Consider the following 14,674-nt stretch of genomic DNA (forward strand, 5'->3'; position numbering starts at 1 on the left):
GGCAGACTAATCACTCGATAGGATTTTTATCACTTAGGCGAGCACTGGGCTGCAGCTAAGCCCCCGAGTGAGAGGCAGACTCATCACTCGGTAGGATTTTTGTCACTTAGGCGAGCACTGAGCTGCAGCTAAGCCCCCGAGTAAGAGGCAGACTCACCACTCGGTAGGATTCTTATCACTTAGGCGAGCACTGAGCTGCAGCTAAGCCCCCGAGTGAGAGGCAGACTCATCACTCGGCAGGATTTTTATCACTTAGGCGAGCACTGAGCTGCAGCTAAGCCCCCGAGTGAGAGGCAGACTCACCACTCGGTAGGATTTTTATCACTTAGGCAAGCACTAGGCTGCAGCTAAGCCCCCGAGTGAGAGGCGGACTCACCACTGGGTAGGATTTTTATCACTTAGGTTCAGACGAAATAGATTCGCGGCTAAAGTAGCATACACAGAAAGAAATAAATAACAACCACTCGGAAGGAGTAAATTATGTCTTTTGATAATTAAGCTAACAGGTATCTCTTATTACATCCGATCGGTTTAACTATTTAAGAATAGAAACATCAGAGCAGAGCCGTATTCCAGGCGCGCGGCTCATCTCTATTGTGTTCAACGTTGAAGAGACGGTATGCTCCATTGTGGAGCACCTTGGTGATGACGAAAGGGCCTTCCCAAGCAGGGGTGAGCTTGTGTGGCCTTTGTTGATCCACTCGGAGGACCAAGTCCCCTTCCTAGAATGCACGACCCCTTACGTTCTTGGCGTGGAATCGACGTAAGTCTTGCTGATAAATAGTCGACCGGATCAAAGCCATCTCTTTCTCTTCCTCCAAGAGGTCGACTGCGTCTTGTCGAGCTTGCTCTAGTTCTTCTACTGAGAAGAGTTCGACCCGGGGAGCGTTGTGGAGGAAATCGCTCGGCAAAATGGCTTCGGCTCAGTAGACCAAAAAGAATGGAGTCCGTCTAGTCGACCGATTGGGGGTTGTCCTCAGTCCCCAGAGCACCGACGGGAGCTCGTCAACCCAAGCCCCTGCCGCGTGGTTGAGGTCACGCATTAGACGAGGCTTCATCCCTTTGAGAATCAATCCATTCGCTCGCTCAGCTTGTCCATTCGACTTGGGGTGGGCGACTAAAGCGTAATCTACCCTTGTGCCCTGGGAGGCGCAAAAAGTTTTGAACTCTTCTGAATCAAAGTTCGAGCCGTTGTCCGTGATGATCCTGTGCGGGACGCTGATAGAGGCGGGGGTGTCCCGATCTTTCGATGAGATGATAACTATCGATTTGGTGGAGCCGACTTTGACGATCCGACTACAAACGTGCACGACGTTGCGCCTTAGCAATCGCTAAACCAGTCTCCTGAGGTTACTAACGATGCCGGAAGCACGGTCAGCCTGACCACGAAGGTCTATTCCTGCAAGCAATCGAAGAACTAGCAAAAATATGATAACGCAATCTGAATATTGCAAATATATATGAAGTATCGGTAATGGTGGGGATCCGTAAGTGGTCTTGGTCTGGTCGTTGGACACAAACGAAGTACACGGAATTGCAATGGCTAACTTTTAACTAAAAAAATCCCTAGGAAAAACCTACTAGATGGATCTACTTATATAGGAGGAAGGGTTGGCGGCCAAGGAGGTGGGAGAACGTCCCAAGGCATCCTAAAACCAACCCAAGGTCGTACAAGGCTCATGGGCCCAAGTGGAGGTGATGCAACACCTTTGGACTTGTTGTTTGACTCAGATTCTGCTGCAGCGTCTGATTGTTTTGTCGATATCTCAACCCTTCAGACGAATTCGAAGGTGAATCCAATTGGGCTAGAAAGAGCACAAAATCTAGATTCCAAAAAAAAGAATCACCCTATTCGGAGTCCGTATGAAAAAGTTGTTGGCATTTTGAGTCAGGTATGTCTGTGCAGTCTGAATCTGAATCCAGAACATGAGAGACTTGGACTCTATCTTCTCTTGGCCCAAAAGTGGCGTGAGAGAACTTTTTGAACAGCAAGTAAACATCTCTTTCTCCCTTATCTTCATATGTGAATTGTACAAAGGTCCCATACACATGCAATTAGACAAAACACAAAAGTGTGTGAAGTATTTTTGTTCTAGATAACATAAATAGATTATTGAATAGTTTGAACTAGAAATCACCTGACAAATATGAATGTATGCAATATTTTTGGTCGTATCCAAGGTAGTCATGGCCTCGTCATCCTCCCCTTTTTGAAAACAAAGCCGTCCTCGGCGTTGCTTAATCTGAAATGTGGCTAACAAAAGAGACAATGTATACATGTTGTATATGTATATGTCATCCATTTTTATTTCCCTTAATTTTTGCACATATGACACATGTATACATGAGTAACTTTCATAGATCATAAAATATAAAGCGAAAATATTATCATAAGTAGAAGGCATGAAAATATTGCAACTCAGTTTGCACATATAAGTGAAGCCCTTATTCCTATCAAAAGATTGACAATATTCATCATTAAACCATCCCAACAGTGATGAATAAACCTTACGTGCATCAAATTTACATGCTACAACATGCTTAAATAATAAAACATGCAATAAGTCATTTGACACAGAATGATCTCCAAGATTAGAGGTCATATCAAAATGGTTAAATATTGGCACAATTATTTTAAAATGTATTTGATCCAAATCTGATTTATTTCCTAATGCACATGGTTCTTTGACATCAACAGTTAATTCAATGGGTGCACTCAAAATTGTTGGTATTTTAGTTGTTTGATCACATGATGTATTCATGATAGTAACATGATTCTCTAAAATAGGTGTTGTGCTCAAATCACCAGGTAACTTAACACATGATGCATTCAAGTTAACTAGGGATGCATCATTCTCATGTGAAGTTATATCATCAATACATTTACTGTTACCTTGTCGCAAAGACGTAGCTGATGTAGGTACGGACGTTGACAATGCACCATACTCTTGAGATGATGTCGCGCTCACAATCCGAGGTGGGACTGCTCTAGTAGGTGCAACGGTGGAGGAACCAACCAGCGGTGGTGAGCATGAACTGGAATAGTAGTTGTTGTAGTCACCCAATGCATCCTCCTGTATCTGTCTCTCACAGGTACAAGCACAAACATAGATACCAGTAATGCAACGAGGAATATAGTGAAATCTTGCACGGATATCATGGTTCAAACCACCCAAAAATCTATTCATTGTATCATCCTCAGATTCTTCTATGTCACAATGATGCATATAAGATTTGAACTCTTGGTAGTAAGCATGAACAGTGTTGTTGCCTTGTTTCAATTGTTCAAATTTGCGAAGCAATTCACGATGATAGTAAGGAGGGAAAATTGTTGTCTCATTACATCTTTCAAATGTTTCCAAGTTGTGGGTTGGTTATCATTGTTTTTCTTACAATGCACACTCCACCAAACAGAAGCAAAACCAGTAAATGCTCTAGTGGCAGCGTGTACTCGCTCAAGTTCAAAAAAGTCATGGTGACTAAAAACTTGTTCAACTTCAAGCTCCCAAGCAAGATAAATAGCAGGATTAAATCTACCCTCAAATGACGGTAAAGAGATAACCTGACCATGTGCTTGTGTGTGTTGTCCCAACTCTCGTGATGGTGGAGATGTGTCCGTCATCCAAGAACTTCTATCTCCGGAACCTATCATGATTAGTAGAAACAAGAAACAAAATTCGAGAATAATGTTCCTATGAACTACTAGGATGTGGTGGTAAAACACTCACAGTATAGCAAATATCAATATCTTACAAGTTCTTACCATGCAGCAGGTGGTGACAGGCAACCATCGGTGTCAAGTAACTCTGAAGATTGTGTAAAGGGATTGCCAGGGGGAACGTACGTATACACGGTGTAGAAATATGTGGAGCTGTGTTGGCTATATATGGTAGCAATTTTTTAGCAATAATCAATTCAAAGATGCAATGTTGAATAAACGCTCAACGACAGTACTGTGCTGGTCCTAGGCTAGACCGGACTAGAGACGCGAGCCTAGAACACTAATGAGGTCACGATGTAGCACAACTATCATCAATAAAGGATACTAAGTAGCTCTGGACAACAAGATATAAGTGAAGATCACAACAGCAATGAAGATAATGATGAAAAACAACTGCCAAGCAGGATATACAACAACTCTCTCTCCAACTTTCATCTTGAAAAGTTTGAGCCAATTTTCTGATAATTTTTTTTCAAAGAATGATACTAACTCAATCTTTCCAATGCAAAAATAATTACTCAATTCCGAAGTGATATGAGGACTCAAAGAATTCTAAAGATGGCCTGAACAATTGAAACAAGTTGTGTTCACGAACTTCGGAGGGCAAAAAGACCTATTTAGACCACGATTTTGAGGTATCAAATGTTGAACAATCTTGTGCAACTATTTAGATGCGGCTCGTCGCTAGCTTTAATTTGATTACTCACGGAGCCAAAACGGACTTCGTATGAGGAAGATACACCTGTTTTACTGAACAGTGCGCAAAACAGATTCCAATCCGAATCCAGGTACGAGATTGATTCTAGATAGATCCGAATTTTTTTTCTCTTTTTTTTCTCACACTTTTTTTTCTTTTTCTTCTCTCTCTTTTTCTTTTTCTTATTTCCTTTTTTTCTCTATCTTTTTTTCTCCCTCTTTCCAAGACAAACTAGATAAGATGCAGATTGGATCACACGAAGATGTGAATGACCTCAACTATGATTATGACAATGATCAGTGCGTAGCACGTGGTGGAAATTGATGGATGGGATGGTGGACAGCGGAAGGGATAATGATGCAGCGGCGGCGTGACTAATGTGAACAGAATTTGAAACTTTAAAAGAACTAGACACTAAGACCAGCAACTCGACACGATGATGCAACTGATAATTCTATAATGCAAACAATGAAAAGAAAATTGCACAGGCTTGGACTGGCTAGGACAAATGATGAATAGATCTAACTTTTTTTGTGGATTTTTCTTGGACAATAGGTAAGAAAATAAATCGAATCTAGGGATAACTGGAAATCTCACCGAGCAACCTGAAAACCGATACCACTTGATAGAGGCGGGGTTGTCCCGATCTTTCGATGAGATGATAACTATCGATTTGGTGGAGCCTACTTTGGCGATCCGACTACAAACGTGCACGACGTTGCGCCTTAGCAATCGCTAAACCAATCTCCTAAGGTTACTGATGATGCCGGAAGCATGGTCAGCCTGACCGCGAAGGTCTATTTATGCAAGCAATCGAATAACTATCAAGAATATGATAAAGCAATCTGAATATTGCAAATATATATGAAGTATTGATAATGGTGGGGATCCGTAAGCGGTCTTGGTCTGGTCGTTGGACACAAACGAAGTACACGAAGTTGCAATGGCTAACTTTTAACTAAACAAATCCCAAGGAAAAAAGCTACTAGATGGATCTACTTATATATGAGGAAGAGGTGGCAGCCAAGAAGGTGGGAGAACGTCCCAAGGCATCCTAAAACCAACCCAAGGTTGTACAAGGCTCATGGGCCCAAGTGGAGGTGATGCAACACCTTTGGACTTGTTGTTTGACTCGGATTCTGCGGCAGCGTCTGATTGTTTTGTCGATATCTCAACACTCCGGACGAATTTGAAGATGAATCCAATTGGGCTGGAAAGAGCACAAAATCTAGATTCCAACAAAAAAAAGAATCACCCTATTCGGAGTCCATATGAAAAAGTTGTTGGCGTTTTGAGTCAGGTATGTCTGTGCAGTCCGAATCTGAATCCAGAACGTGAGAGACTTGGACTCTATCTTCTTTTGGCCCAAAAGTGACGTGAGAGAACTTTTTGAACAGCAAGTAAACATCTCTTTCTCCCTTATCTTCGTATGTGAATTGTACAAATGTCCCATACACTTGCAATTAGACAAAACACAAAAGTGTGTGAAGTATTTTTGTTCTCGATAACATAAATAGATTATTGAATAGTTTGCACTAGAAATCACCTGACAAATATGAATGTATGCAATATTTTTGGTCGTATCCAAGGTAGTCATGTCCTCATCAAACGCCGTGTCTGAATATAAGTCCTCTGATAAAACTCATGGTGGTGCTCGCTTCGAGGCTCTTAATGGGCTTGGCTTCGATCCATTTGGTGAACTTGTCGACTGCTACCAGCACATGAGTAAATCCACTCCTGCCTGTCCTCACAGGTCTGGAATAACCTTCGGAGCTGAAGCAGGTTTGTGAGACATGTTGGAATAAAACTGACAACCTTCACACTTGTCCACTATTTCCTTTGCCATCTCGTTAGCGTGCGGCCAGTAAAACCCGGCTCGTTATGCTTTGGCTACGATGGTCCGAGAGGACGCATGGTGACCACAGGTCCCCGAGTGGATATCATTAAGGATCATTCGGCCTTCTTCTGGCGTGATGCACTTCTCGCAGGCTCCAGTTACACTGTGTCTGAACAATTGTCCTCTTATCACAGTAAAGGCTTTAGACCGTCGGACGATCTGTCAAGCTTCTTCTTCATCCTCTGGGAGTTCCTTCCTAAGGATATATGTGATGTATGGTACTGTCTAGTCGGGAGCGATGACCAAAATTGATGAGGACATCAATACCATTGTTACACCCACAGCTCCTGCTGCTATACATACTGGACCAATTACAAGAGCTTGTGCACGCCAACTAAATTACCAGGTACTTTCGTTTCTTGGTAATGATTCTAATGTTCATGAGAATATGATGCTGCCTAAATTGGATACATTTGTTTTGCTTACAAATGAAGGGCCTAGCTTGGAGAAGGATGAACATTGGAGCAAGAGAAAGCATGGAGATGATGGTATGCGCAAGGGGAACAAGAACAGAGTTACGAGTGATGATTTCAGGTCTTTAAGCCACCATAACGAGTGCATGAAGCCTTGGATGAAATATACAAGATGCCACTTCATAAATTTCGTCCAGAGGCTATTATAGGTGCTGCGTCACCTTTTTATTGGGCCAGGCCCATGTAATTTCGAAATACATTAGTATAGGCTATTTTTAGAGTCCGTATGTGTGGGGAAACAAGGTATAGGGTTGATTTCGAACCCCTCCACCAAGGGCCACAAAATTCCCCCTCTCTTCCTCCATATATACAGCCCTTAGGGCACTGTTTAGACTTTGGGTTTTGTTTAGATTAAAGTTCGCCATAGCTGCAACTTCGCGTACTTCGTTTGTGTTCAACGACCAGACAAAGGCGTCATAGAACCCCACCTTGATCAATAAAGCTTTCATCCTATATTCGCAATATCCAGATTGCAATCTGAGTTCCTTGCTTGTTCTTCGTTTGCTTGCAGGAAACAGACCCTCGTTGTCAGGTTGATCGTGCTCCGGCGTGGTCAATAACCTCTCGGAGTTAGTTTAGTGATTGCTAAGGCGCGACGTCCTCGCACATTCGTAGTCGGATCGTCAAAGTCGACTTCCACCAAAGCAAAATCCATCGTCTCATTGAAAGACGGGACACCTTTGCCTCTATCAAGTGGTATCAGATTTCCAGGTTGCTCGGTGAGATTTTACAGTTTTTAAGAGTTTAGATCGAGTCTGTTCTTCATACCTATAGTCCATGAAAAAGCCACAAAATAAAATTAGGGTTAGTTCATCATATCCGAACCAATCTGAGCCTTTGCATAATCTTTTTAGGGTTTTGCTTTGTTGAATTTGCGATTGCATCGTCGTGTCTAGTTGCTGGTCTTAGCGTCTAGTCTTTTCGAGTTTCGAGTTCTGGTCATAAGTTGTCACGCCGCCAGCGCACCATCATAATCACCCCTACCACCTACCACCACCGATCTGAATCTGTATCCATATACCACCACCAATCCGTGTCCATATACCACCACCGATCCATATCCATATACTACCACCGCTACCACCACCGCTGCCATATACCACCACCATATATCCACCACCAATCCGAGTTCCTTGCATATTAGGTTCATTTTCGAGATTCGTCTAGTTTCCGATTCATGTTTCCTTGCCGGAGTAGGTTTCAGAAAAAAAAAGAGTCCGGAAACCACCCTCCGTTTAGGCCCAAAATTTTCCAAAAACACACTTGTCGAAAAATGTTCTGGCTATCCTATTTTTTGGTGTTTCTAAGTGTATTGAGACGGTCGCCGTTATAGAAAGTTTTTTTTGACCCGTTTCCAGTTTTTGGGTCCGGGCAGTCGAAAAAAAAAATTGGTCAAAAAAATTTCTTGCCATCCTATCAGTTTGACCTGGGAAGAGTTTTGAGACACTCGCCATTATAGTGATTTTTGACAAAAAAAAGAGCAGCGCAAAAAGAACAGCGCAAAAAAAAATCCACAGTGTGCTTTTCCCTTGTTTACGTGCAGCGCCGTGATTTTGTTAGTGTTCTAGGCTCGCATCTCTAGCACGATCTAGCCTAGGACCTGTACAGTACCGTCGTTGAGCATTTATTCAACTTTGCATCTCTGAATTGATTATTGCTGACCCTTTTTGCTACCATATTATAAGCCTTCCCAGCTCCACATACATTTACGTCGTGTGTTTGACTCTCCCTGGTAATTGCTCTATCCAAGCTTTGAGAGTTTTGACTACAGCGGTTCCCGATCACCGCCTGCTGCTGGGTAAGAACTCGTAAGAATTTGAGATTTGCTTGACGAATTTGTGACACCCACCACTACCTCTTGTTAGTAGTCTGTAGGATCATATTCTATGTCTTTCTATTGCTGCTAACCCTGCCAGCATCACAAGCCGACAAGACTGACTGGGAGAACATGACGAATAAGGATTTGCATGATAAATTTCAGCAAATGATGAGTGGACAGGTGCAAGATGTGTTAAACAGATTTGAAGAGGCCATGGAGAAGATAGATGGCATGGAGAAGACGTTTAAAACAAAGCTCGATAACAAGTTTAATGAATTGCTCGCGCGTCTACCACCACCACCACCCGCTGCACCTAACACACCTCTCCAACAACAACAACAACAACAACGACTACCTCCACGTCGCGAAACAGACCTCCACCGAGCGAGCCGTGTCCGTCTTGTGTTTGGCCAAACTGTTGGTGCTGCTGTTGATACTTCTGTGGCTCCTGCTGCTGATGCGGAGGAGGATGATTATGTGGGAGATTACGAGGATGAGGTTGATCAAAATCAGAACTACTTGCAACCACCTGCACCACAACCACCAGGTCGTCCACATGCAAATATTGGCAATGGTAGGCTTGCACCACCACCTCAGGTACGAGATGATGTCCATATTCCTAAACTGAAATTGAATATTCCACCATTTGAGGGTAGATATGTTCCTGATATATATCTTACTTGGGAGTTAGAAACTGAACAACAATTTACATGTTTACAATATCCTGAGGAGAGACGGGTTGCTGCTGCTGTTTGTGCTTTCACTAGTTTTGCATGTGTATGGTGGTCTGAACATTGTAGATTATATCCTATTCCAACTACTTGGGCTGCTTTGAAAACTACTATGCATACGCGTTGGGTTCCACCATATTATCAACGTGAATTGCTTCAAAAATTGCAGCGTTTAAGACAAGGGAAAAATTCTGTAGAAGAATATTATCAGGAATTACAAACTGGCATGATTAGATGTGGTATTGTTGAGGAGAATGAAGCTATGCTTGCACGTTTTCTAGGTGGATTAAATAGAGAGATTCAGACCATTCTAGACTATAAGGAGTATACTAATATCACTCGTTTATTCCATCTTGCTTGTAAAGTTGAACGTGAAGTGCAGGATCGACAAGCATTGGCGCGAACTAACTTTTCTGCAGGCCAACCTTCATCATGGACACCGCGTGCATCTTCTACTTCAACTGCACCAGCACTTCAATCAGGTGCCTACTCCAGCCGTGATACAAGAAAACAGGCACAACCACCATTATCTGCCAAGAGCGCACCTGTCGGGCCTGCACAGAGTTCTTCTTCTTCCATGGCATCAACAGGGCACACAAGTGATATTATTTGTCGTCGTTGTCAGGGAGGAGGTCATTATGCGAGAGAATGCAAATCTCAGCGTGTGATGATTGCTACCGAGGATGGTGGATATGAGTCCGCTAGTGACTATGATGAGGAGACTTTGGCTCTTATTACACGTGAAGAACATGGTGGGGATGATTCTGATCATGAGACGCAATACATGGATCCTGAAGACGCTGACAGGTATGAATGTTTAGTTGCTCAATGTGTTTTGAGTGTGCAGGTCACACAAGCTGAGCAAAATTAGAGGCACAATTTGTTCCATACCAAGGGAGTTGCGAAGGAACGTTCTGTGCGCGTCATCATAGACGGAGGTAGCTGCAACAACTTGGCTAGCATGGAGATGGTGGAGAAGCTTTCTTTCACCACAAGACCACATCCACATCCTTACTACATCCAATGGTTCAACAACAGCAGCAAGGTTAAGGTAACACGTACTGTTCGTGTGCATTTTAGTGTCTCTACACATGCTGATTATGTTGATTGTGATGTGGTACCTATGCAAGCATGTTCCTTATTACTTGGTAGACCATGGCAATTTGATAAAAATTCTGTACACCGTGGTAGAAACAATCAGTATACTCTTGTTCATAAGGATAAAAATATTACTTTGCTTCCTATGACTCCTGATTCTATTTTGCAAGATGATATTAATAGAGCTAATAAAGCAAAACAGGAGAAGAATAAGAGTGAAAATCAGATTGTGGCAAAAGAATTTGAGCAACAAATGAAGCCTAATAATAAACCATCTAGTGTTGCTCCTGAAATTAAATTGAAAAGTGCATGTTTATTTGCCACCAAATCTGATATTGATGAGCTAGATTTCAGCAAATCTGTTTGCTATGCTTTTGTGTGCAAAGAGGCATTATTTTCATTCGAGGACGTGCCTTCCTCTTTGCCTCCTGCTGTCACTAACATTTTGCAGGAGTTCACTGACGTCTTTTCACAAGATGTGCCACCGGGATTACCGCCTATTCGAGGGATTGAGCATCAGATTGACTTAATTCCCGGTGCTTCACTGCCAAACCGTGCGCCATACCGTACCAATCCAGAGGAGACGAAGGAGATTATGCGTCAAGTACAAGAGCTTCTCGACAAAGGTTATATACGCGAATCCCTTAGTCCTTGTGCTGTTCCTATTATTCTAGTGCCTTAAAAAGGATGGTACATCACGTATGTGTGTTGATTGTAGAGGCATTAATAATATTACTATTCGTTATCGTCATCCTATTCCTAGGCTAGATGATATGCTTGATGAATTGAGTGGCTCTACAATATTCTCCAAAGTTGATTTACGTAGTGGATACCATCAAATTCGTATGAAATTGGGAGATGAATGGAAAACAGCATTTAAAACTAAGTTTGGATTATATGAGTGGTTAGTCATGCCTTATGGGTTAACTAATGCACCTAGTACTTTAATGAGATTAATGAACGAAGTTTTACGTGCTTTCATTGGACGATTTGTGGTAGTTTACTTTGATGACATATTGATTTATAGCAGATCTTTGGAAGAACATTTGGAACATTTACCTGCTGTTTTTATTGCTCTACGTGATGCACGTTTGTTTGGTAACCTTGGGAAGTGCACCTTTTGCACCGACCGAGTATCTTTTCTTGGCTATGTTGTTACTCCACAGGGAATTGAAGCTGATAAAGCCAAGATTGACGCTATTGAGAGTTGGTCACAGCCCAAAACGGTCTCACAAGTGAGGAGTTTTCTTGGCCTCGCTGGATTCTATAGGCGTTTTGTGAGAGATTTCAGCACCATTGCTGCACCTCTCAATGAGCTTACAAAGAAAGATGTGCCTTTTCTTTGGGGTACCGCACAGGAAGAAGCCTTCATGGTATTGAAAGATAAGTTGACACATGATCCTTTACTCCAACTTCCTGATTTTAATAAGACTTTTGAGCTTGAATGTGATGCTAGTGGAATTGGATTAGGAGGTGTGTTATTACAAGATGGCAAACCTGTTGCATATTTTTCTGAAAAATTGAGTGGGCCTAGTCATAATTATTCTACTTATGATAAAGAATTATATGCTCTTGTTCGGACTTTAGAAACATGGCAACATTATTTATGGCCCAAAGAATTTGTTATACATTCTGATCATGAATCTTTGAAACATATTAGAAGTCAAGCTAAACTGAATCGTAGACATGCTAAATGGGTTGAATTCATTGAGACTTTCCATTATGTGATTAAACACAAGAATGGAAAAGAAAATGTTATTGCTGATGCATTGTCTTGTCGCTATACTATGCTTTCACAACTTGACTTCAAAATATTTGGTTTGGAGACCATCAAAGATCAATATGTGCATGATGCTGATTTTAAAGATGTAATGCCGAATTGTAAAGAAGGAGGAATGTGGAACAAGTTCATTGTTAACGATGGATTTGTGTTTCGTGCTAACAAGCTATGCATTCCAGCTAGTTCTGTTCGTCTTTTGTTGTTGCAGGAGGCGCATGGAGGAGGATTAATGGGACACTTTGGCGTGAAGAAGACGGAGGACGTACTTGCTACACATTTCTTTTGGCCACAGATGAGATGGGATGTTGACCGTTTTATTGCTCGCTGTACTACATGTCAAAAAGCTAAGTCATGACTCAATCCTCATGGTTTGTATATGCCTTTGCCTGTACCTAGTGTTCCTTGGGAGGATATATCTATGGACTTTGTTTTAGGTTTACCTCGAACGAAGAAGGGGAGGGATAGCATATTTGTTGTCGTGGATAGATTCTCGAAAATGGCACACTTTATACCATGTCATAAAAGCGATGATGCTGTTAATGTTGCTGATTTGTTCTTTCGTGAAATTATTCGCTTGCATGGTGTGCCAAATACTATTGTTTCAGATTGTGATACTAAATTTCTTAGCCACTTTTGGAGATGTTTATGGGCTAAGTTGGGGACTAAACTGCTTTTTAGTACTACTTGTCACCCCCAAACTGATGGACAAACTGAAGTATTCAATAGAACATTGTCTACTATGCTTAGGGCTGTTTTGAAGAATAATAAGAAAATGTGGGAGGAATGCTTGCCTCATATTGAATTTGCTTATAATCGTTCATTGCATTCTACTACTAAGATGTGCCCTTTTGAAGTTGTGTATGGTTTCCTACCTCGTGCAACTATTGATTTGTTGCCTCTTCCATCTTCGGAGAAGGTTAATTTTGATGCTAAACAACATGCTGAATTTATTTTAAAAATGCATGAGTTACCTAAGAAAAACATTGAGCGCATGAATGCTAAATATAAACTTGCTGGAGATAAGGGTAGAAAACATGTTCTGTTTGCACCTGGAGATCTTGTTTGGTTACATTTGCGTAAAGATAGATTTCCTGATTTGCGCAAATCAAAGCTAATGCCACGTGCTGATGGTCCCTTTAAGGTGTTAGAGAAAATAAATGATAATGCATACAAACTTGAGTTGCCTGCAGATTTTGGGGTTAGTCCCACTTTTAACATTGTAGATTTGAAGCCTTATTTGGGTGAGGAAGATGAACTTCCGTCGAGGACGACTTCATTTCAAGAAGGGGAGGATGACGAGGACATCAATACCATTGTTACACCCACAGCCCCTGCTGCTATACATACTGGACCAATTACTAGAGCTCGCGCACGCCAACTGAATTACCATGCACTTTCGTTTCTTGGTAATGATTCTAATGTTCATGAGAATATGATGCTGCCCAAATTGGATACATTTGTTTTTCTTACAAATGAAGGGCCTAGCTTGGAGAAGGATGAACATTGGAGCAAGAGAAAGCATGGAGATGATGGTATGCGCAAGGGGAACAAGAACGGAGTTAGGAGTGATGATTTCAGGTCTTTGAAGCCACCATAACGAGTGCATGAAGCCTTGGACGAAGTATACAAGATGCCACTTCATAAATTTCGTCCAGAGACTATTATAGGTGTCGCGTCACCTTTTTATTGGGCCAGGCCCATGTAATTTTGAAATACATTAGTATAGGCTATTTTTAGAGTCCGTATGTGTGGGGAAACAAGAGATAAGGTTGATTTCGGACCCCTCCACCAAGGGCCACGGAATTCCCCATCTCTTCCTCCATATATACAGCCCTTAGGGCACCTTTTAGACTTTGGGTTTTGTTTAGATTAAAGTTTGCCATAGCTGCAACTTCGCTTTCTTCGTTTGTGTTCAACGACCAGACAAAGGCGTCAGAGAACCCCACCTTGATCAATAAAGCTTTCATCTTATATTCGCATTATCCAGATTGCAATCTCAGTTTCTTGCTTGTTCTTCGTTTGCTCGCAGGAATTAGACCCTCATGGTCAGGTTGATCGTGCTCCGGCGAGGTCAATAACCTCTCGGAGTTGGTTTAGCTATTGCTAAGGCACGACGTCCTCACATGTTCGTAGTCGGATCGTCAAAGTCGACTTCCACCAAAGCGAAATCCAGCATCTCATCGAAAGACGGGACACCTTTGCCTCTATCAAAAACCTCCATGATTAAGTCGACCACGGCCGGGACTTCGACTTCAGTCGGATCTGTGGCACTCTTGGGCTGTGGTGACTCTTCGGTGAAAGGATCTTCCTGAACCGAAGGTGAATTGATATGTTCCAGAAACACGTTTCGGTGAATAGCCTCTCTCTTTGAGCCTATCTTGGCCAACTCATCTGCAGCTTGATTTTTCAGTCGGGGTGTATGGTGGAGCTCCAAACCTTCAAACCTTTTCTCCAGCTT

Source organism: Triticum aestivum, chromosome 4B, assembly GCF_018294505.1.
Source record: "Triticum aestivum cultivar Chinese Spring chromosome 4B, IWGSC CS RefSeq v2.1, whole genome shotgun sequence".
Taxonomy (NCBI): domain Eukaryota; kingdom Viridiplantae; phylum Streptophyta; class Magnoliopsida; order Poales; family Poaceae; genus Triticum; species Triticum aestivum.